Genomic DNA, 8,061 nt, shown 5'->3' with positions numbered 1-8,061 from the left:
CTGAAACTGAAACGCAAGCAATCAGCAGCACATACAGGAATAGCAGCTGTTTGCAGATATATTCTAGTTTACAGCAATCGATTCTCAAAGACACTAGTAGGGGACCTTTAAAAATACCCACATCCAATCCAGATGAAGCATTCATTATATAATAAATGAGAGACGGATCTATTAAAACGGTTCAAAACTCCCAAATTCAGGTACTGCAAAGAAAAATAGCTACTTAAGAGAACAACATCCTGGTTATTTCAACGCCCTCAAGAACCTAGTTTTCAAATTGAAACTAAACCAATCAGAATTAAACCTTAATTCTCGTTTTTCACCGTACACAAAATCAGGAAAAAACCAAATAAAATTAACATTCATTTCACTGCCACAAACTAAACGGGTCTTCTTGCTTTGAAAAAACACCGCGGAGCGGAAGTTAATCATCCCTTTGCCCAAAAGCGTAAAACTCACACTCTCCACCCTCATACCTCACACTAATATAAGACCCCATTAACTTGGACTCTACCTGCCTAGGAGGAGACGTGGGTACATTCTAATCTCAGCGCCCTCTCTAAGAAATCACCAACTCCGATTTTTAACGATCACAGGCAAAGTACGAAAAGAAATCTCCCCAGAAACAGAAAAACTGAGACAAATTTTTTCTCAGAACACTACCCCTAACGTGCCAGAAACTGCCCAACCCATAGAATAAAAGCCTACAATATGAAACTTCCTTTAATAAACAAAAGAAACAGGGGAGAGCGCGAACGCAGTCCCCCACTACCACAAATTATGCAGTCGAGTTTCCCACATTTGGGGAAATCGCAGGGGTCAGCACATCCGGAGTGCAATGGATAAGCCTCGCCCTGGGAAAACCACCTTCGTGATCATGGTGTCTCCCCTGCCAGGTAAGTATGAGTTGCTAGCATTCGCTGGTACCTCACCCTCAGATTCAAATCACTCTAAAGATGGGGTCACTTTTCTCATGCACTTTACAACCCAACCCCCACTGCTGGAATACAGTTTTCAAACTATAATTACCATGCAGCAATATTTTGTATATCTAGATATTGCCAAATCTTAGGAAATACAATGCCTAGTGTAAGAATTACCGGCAGTCACTGCTCTTATCTACATGTTCCACACCCCTTTTGCTGATCTCATTCACTGCGTCCTTTTCCTGGTATAGTTAGTGGAATGAAAAAGGCAAAGACGCTCTACGGATATAAAGGTAACAAATTCGTTCCTTCCTTCAAGGGCTTGGAGCTAATGACGTCGCTGTGATTCTGGCGCAGTTCAGCAAGCTGATATTCACGTAACAGAAAGAGCAAGTCTGAAAAGATGAAATTTGGCAAAAGTACATTAAAAAATTCAGTCCAGGAAGTGCTAAAAATAGGCTGTCAGTTCAAAGTTTCAAGCAAAAGTACAAAATATGCTCTTTCAAATATGCAGCATATGATCACCCTCACTTGCAAGAGCAGTTACACAAACACTAATTCTAAACCAAGTAAGTGGAAAACTCACAAAACGCTCCCTCCTACAGCAGGTATTTGGATAAGCCGTAGGGGGTCTGTTCAGCTGGAGTGTGATGACCCTCACCGTTGGAAATCACTTTTGTGATCAAGAGTGTCTCCTCTCCTAAGCAAGACTAAGTTGTGTTTCGATTTATCCTTAAACCCTGTTGTGCCCAACATTACAAGCACAGGGTCATTCGTTTGCTTTTTCATGGGTGTCTGAAATCCAAAACAAGACTACTGAAGAATCAATCTATCCTACAAGAAACTCTGGGGACTTCCCTGGTTGCACAGTGGTTGGGAACCCGCCTGCCAATGCAGGGGACAAGGGTTTGATCCCTGGTCCAGGAAGATCCCACATGCTGCAGAGCAACTAAGCCCGTGCACCCCAACTACTGAGCCTGCGCTCTAGAGCCCCTGAGCCACAACTACTGAGCCCACGTGCCACAACTGCTGAGCCCGCAGCCACAACTACTGAAGCCCGCACACCTAGAGCCCGTGCTCTGCAACAAGAGAAGCCACCGCAGTGAGAAGCACGTGCACCGCAATGAAGAGTAGCTCCTGCCCGCTGCAACTAGAGAAAGCCCACACACAGCAACGAAGACCCAACGCAACCAAAAATAAATAAATAAAATAAATTAAAAAAAAAAAAAGAAACTCCTGGGCCCTCCTACACTATATTAGCCACTTCAAAAAGGGCAAATCCCGTCTCAGGTAGTGGTTAATGTATCACATATTCCACATCCACTTAATCAATATTATCATTCTTCTTAATCTCTCCTTCCTGCGTCAGTGTATATTAGAATTGGAGTTTCCAAGTTTAACTGTTCTTCAGTTGTCTCTCCAAAATCACACTAGAACTACCCTACTTCTCAAGTCTTTTTATCCTACAGAAGGACTCTTCTGGTATTCTCTCCTCCATCAAAATAAATTAACCAGAGTTTTATATCTTTTTTTTTTTTCCCCACCTGCGCCACACAGCTTTTGCAGGATCTTAGTTCCTCCACCAGGGGTGGATCCTGGGCCCACCGCAGTGAAAGCACTGGGTCCTAAACACTGGACCACCAGGGAATTCCCAAGTTTTGTATCTTTAAAACAGAAAGAAATAACACTATTTGTAAAAATTATCTTATTAAAAACCAGCAAGCAATAACTGAGAACACATAGGTATCTGAGATGGAGAGAGAAAAAAATACTGGGGTGGGTGGAAGAAGGAGGTCATGATGTGAACTGCAGCTATTCCTGAAGTCTGTCTACCAGTTTGATTTTTATAAACTCTCTCCTCCAAAGAAAGTATTATGTAACATATATACTCATATACACATATACATAAACATACATGCATATGTAATCTAGAAACAAAATATCTGCATTTTGTTTTGTGAAATAGAAGTTAGACATCTTGAAATCTGGTTGGGAACCACATACATAAGGGAAAAAAGTGGTATCTATGAAGTAGACTACTGTTATCACCAAACAACTCTTAAATTCAAAATGCCATTTTCAGAAGATCTGTGAGTAGCAGTGCTTTCTTTTTATTTATAAAGTATAGTTGATTTACAATATTGTGTTAGGTTTGGGTGTAGAACAAAGTGATTCAGTGTATATATATATATATATATATATATATATACACACACACATATATATTTTTTAGATTCTTTTCACCATAGGTTATTACAAGATATTGAATTTAGTAACCTGTGTTATATAGTAAGTCTTTATTGCTTATCTATTTTATGTATAGTAGTTTGTATATGTTAATCCCATATTACTAATTTTTCCCTCCCCCTGCCTCCTTTCCCCTTTGGTAACCATAAGTTTTCTATGACTGTGAGTCTGTTTCTGTTTTTTACATAGATTCATTTGTATTATTTTTTAGATTCTGTATTGTGATATCATATTGTATTTGTCTTTCTCTGTCTGACTTACTTCACATAGTATATTCTCCAGGTCCATCCATGTTGTTGCAAAAGGCAATAATTTCATTCTTTTTTATGGTTGAGTAATATTCCATTATATACATATACACACACACACACACACACACACACACACACACACACACACATACACACTGACCACATCTTAAACCAGTCATCTGTTGATGGGCACTTGGGTTGTTTCCATGTCTTTGCTATTGTAATAGTGCTAGCAGTGCTATTTTATTTTACTTTTCATTTCATTTCATTTCATTTCATTTCATTTCATTTCATTTTTTGGCTGCTCGGCTTGTGGGATGTTACTTCCCTGACCATGGAACAAACCCAAGCCCTTGGTGCAGTGAAAGTAACCACTGGACCACCAGGGAATTCCCTAGCAGCACTTTCTTAAATAACAGAGTCCTTCCCAAGGCTAGTTTCAGTGTTTCATGAGAACTTCATTGTTACTGACCTAGTTATCAAAATGTCTGTCCAAGACAGTCTGTCTTAGGGCAAAAGGTGACTGTCCATTCTCTTGTAGCTCAAGCACATTAAAACATTAATGCTACAATCCTCACAGAAGCCCTGCAGAGCTTAACATCCTTTGAGGAGAGCCACAACATTTCTTTGATGAGAAAAATATAAGGAAATACATGCGTTTATGTTAAATACTAACATAAGTTAGCATAGAAAAAGTAGAGAAGCTTCTTAGTTCATTTTACAAAGGTTGCAAAACTCTGCTGCCAGAAAGAGTATTATAGATGTAATCATCTCACAGATTAATCTTACTTATGAACAAAAATGCAAATCTCTTAACTAAGCCTATAAAATCTTTATGACCCGAATCTAATAGAATATTAAAAGAACATACACAATAACTAAGTAGGTTTTATACCAGGAATATAGGACCTACGTACATAAAAGTATATGATAGGGACTTCCCCAGGTGGTCCAGTGGTCAAGAATCCGAGCTTCCACTGCAGGGGTTCGGGTTCGGGGAACTCAGATCCCTCATACTTTGCAGCGCGGCCAAAAAAAAAAAAAGTATATGATAAAGGTAGCATTTCATATAGGTAGGGGAAAACATCAATTACCTAATAAAGAATACTTAGAAAATTGGCTCACCACTGGAAAGGAAAAAAAAAATGCTTCCTTCCTTCCTCCTACTTTACATTTTAAAAAATCAGATAGATTAAAATATTCAAATTAAATCATAAACCATATGTAGGAAAAATACAGATGATTATGCTTATAATAATTTTGAAGAAAAGAAAGACTTTTTTTTGGCTGAGCCTAATGGCTTGCAGGATCTTAGTTCCCTGCACCCCCTGCAGTGGAAGCCCAGAGTCCTAACCACTGGACCACCAGGGAATTCCCAAGAAAAGACTTTCTATGCATGTTACCAAAGTAAGAATTAAATGTAAGTTTGCATATACATAACCTCAATAAAATAGAAAACTTCATAAAGTTTAAATACACATGACAAAGTGGGAAGATATATGCAGTATACAGATTAGGTAAATAGCCTGTATGATACAATATGCATGTGAGAGAGAGTTGGCAGCATATGGATTTTGGTTTTTTGTGTTTTTTTCTTTTTGGCTGTGTTGGGTCTTTGTTGCTGCGCGCGGGCTTTCCTCTGGTTGCGGCGAGTGGGGGCTACTCTTCGTTGTGGTGCGCGGGCTTCTCATGCAGTGGCTTCTCTTGTTGTGGAGCACAGGCTCTAGGCACGTGGGCTTCAGTAGTTGTGGTGTGTGGGCTCAGTAGTTGTGGCTCGCGGGCTCTAGAGTGCAGGCTCAGTAGTTGTGGCACACGGGCTTCGTTGCTCTGTGGCATGTGGGATCTCCCCGGCCCAAAGCTCGAACCCGTGTCCCCTGCCTTGGCAGGTGGATTCTTAACCACTGCGCCACCAGGGAAGCCCTTCTGTGTTTTTTTTAAATTTATTTTTGGCTGCATCAGGTCTTCATTGCTGTGCATGGGCTTTCTCTAGTTGTGGCGAGCAGAGGCTACTCTTCATTGTGGTGTGAGGGCTTCTCATTGCGGTGGCTTCTCTTGTTGCAGAGGGCGGGCTCTAGGTGCACAGGCTTCAGTATTTGTGGCACAAGGGCTCAGTAGTTGTGGCACGTGGGCTCTAGAGCACAGGCTCAGTAGTTGTGGTGCATGGGCTTAGTTGCTCCACAGCATGTGGGATCTTCCTGGACCAGGGCTCGAACCCATGTACCCTGCCTTGACAGGCAGATCCTTAACCACTGCTCCACCACAGAAGTCCCTGGATTTCGGGTTTTAACATCAGACAAAACTGAGCAGAATGCTTGGCCTTTCATAATAAACATTAGTTATTGTTTCTAATAATAAAAACATAGACCTATTACAAATACATATTTTAATTAAAAGTAGCCTAGTTAGAGACTTCCCTGGTGGTCCACTGAATTGCCAGAGAATTCCCAAAGATGGTAAATTTTACGTTATGTGTATCTTGCCACTATTAAAAATTAAAAGTGGGCAAATGATATAATGAGACAGTTACAATGATAAAATACACTTGGCTAATAAAATTATTATATGAAAAGACTTTTAACCTCTCTTAGTCATAAAAGATAATAATAACCATTTAAAGTCAATTATACCTCAATTTTAAAAACTCACCATTTAAAGACTGCTAAAGGCCAGTGCTAGGGTGGAGGCAGGAAAACCAGTCCTCATACACTGTTAGTAGGAGTGTAAGTCGTGCAAACATTTGGCAATGAGATTCAAAATGGGGAATTCCTTGGTGGTCCAGTGGTTAGGACTTAACGCTTTCACTGCCGTGGCCCAGGGTTCAATCCCTGGTCAGGGACCTAAGATCCTGCAAGCCATGCGGCCTAGCCAAAAAATAAAAAAAAGATTCAAAATGAAAATGTGCATACTTTTTGACCTAGGAATTCTACTACCAGAAATGTATTGAGAGAGAGACAGAGAGAGAGCATGCGCTTGAGAGTAACCACAAGGGCACACATGGGCATCCTCGAAAAAGCGAGCTCCAGAGCACACAGTACCTCATCACAGCAAAAAACTGGAAATAATTTAACTGTCTTTATAGGCTACTGATTAGAAAGATGGGCCTTAGGACTGAATAATATCCAGCCATTAAACTTAATTTTAAAATAGTTTTTAATCATATGGAGAAAGTTTTTGACAAAATATTAAGTGAAAAACAAGATATATACATTTCTTCACAATTTGATCACAACTATCATAACTCAAATAAATGCATTATATGAAGTTATAAGAAGATTAAAATAAACCAAAATGTTAACACTATTATCTCTGAGTGAAACTGAGTCCCCTTAAAACTGAGTTCCTCTGCTGAGTTTATGATTAACCTCTCAATTCAGAACTTTATTCCCTTTCTTGTCCTCCACCTGTTTCCCCTCAAGACTGTGGGGTAGCAAAGAAAAGGGAGGGATTGTAACTGAGCAGGACCCTATGGGGCCTTCCCAGGACAGAACCCCTGTCCCCATGTCCTCTGCCTGCCTTTTGTTTGTAGAAAAACTTTAGCCTCCTAGGCCTTCCAAGAGTTCCAAAGAGTGAATTTAATCAGAGAAGTGAGAAAATGCAGAAACAAAAGAAAACAATCAAGCAAAACAAAATAATAATAGTTAATAGCCATTAAACAAAGTCAAGGAAGTTTAGCTCCTCCTTAAGGGCTATAGATAATATTCTGAGCCATATTCTTGGGCTGTTTTGCAGATACTGAAACCCCCACCAGGTGAAAGAAGTTAACTGCATGCTGACCACAAGTACATTGACCCCAGACAGGCTGGAACCAGAATGCTGATGATGTTGACTGTCAATGACCTCAGCACCAACCAATCAGAAGAATGTCCATGAGCTGATCAAGCACCCCACAACCGTCTCTCTCATCCTGTCTTTAAGCCATTGGGGAGTTTGGGTCTTTTGATCATTAGCTGCCCATAGGCCTTGCTTGGCTTTACAATAAATGCTGTACTTTCCTTCACCACAACCCAGTGCCAGTAGATTGGCTTTACTGTGCATGGTGAGTCGACCCAAGTTTGGTTCAGTAACATGAACTGAAGAAAAGATCTATGAACATGGAAGCACCCTAAATGTCCATTGACAGATAAATGGATAAAGAAGATCTGGTACATATCTACACATACACACACACACACACACACACACACACACACAAAATGACATATTATTCAGCCATAAAAAAGAATGAAATAATGCCATTTCCATGGATGGACCTAGGGATTATCATACTGAGTGAAGTAAGTCAGATAAAGACAAATATCATATGATATCACTTATATGTGGAATCTAAAAAATATGATACAAATGAACTTATTTACAAAACAGAAACAGACTCACAGACATAGAAAACAAATATATGGTTACCAAAGGGAAAAGGGCAGGGGGTTAAATTAGGAATTTGGGATTAACAGATAAACACTACTATAAATAAAATAGATAAACAACAAGGACCTATTGTAGGGCACAGGGAAGTATATTCAATATCTTACAATAGTGTATAATGAAAAGAATCTGAAAAAATATATATATATATATAACTGAATCACTTTGCTATATACCTAAAACATTGTAAATCAATTATACTTCAATTAAAAAAATTT

General features: G+C 39.5%; 1 non-coding gene across 1 annotated transcript; it reads right to left on the bottom strand.

Annotated features, from left to right (window-relative positions):
* Positions 1-740: 740 nt before the first annotated feature.
* On the bottom strand, positions 741-904 carry LOC132415568 (U1 spliceosomal RNA). Its single transcript, XR_009517295.1, has one exon. It is a non-coding gene; the product is annotated as a U1 spliceosomal RNA (small nuclear RNA).
* Between the last annotated feature and the right edge of the window lie 7,157 nt (positions 905-8,061).

This window comes from Delphinus delphis, chromosome 19 (genome assembly GCF_949987515.2).
Source record: "Delphinus delphis chromosome 19, mDelDel1.2, whole genome shotgun sequence".
In the NCBI taxonomy this organism is placed as follows: Eukaryota; Metazoa; Chordata; class Mammalia; order Artiodactyla; family Delphinidae; genus Delphinus; species Delphinus delphis.
This window is presented reverse-complemented; position numbering and strand designations above follow the sequence as displayed.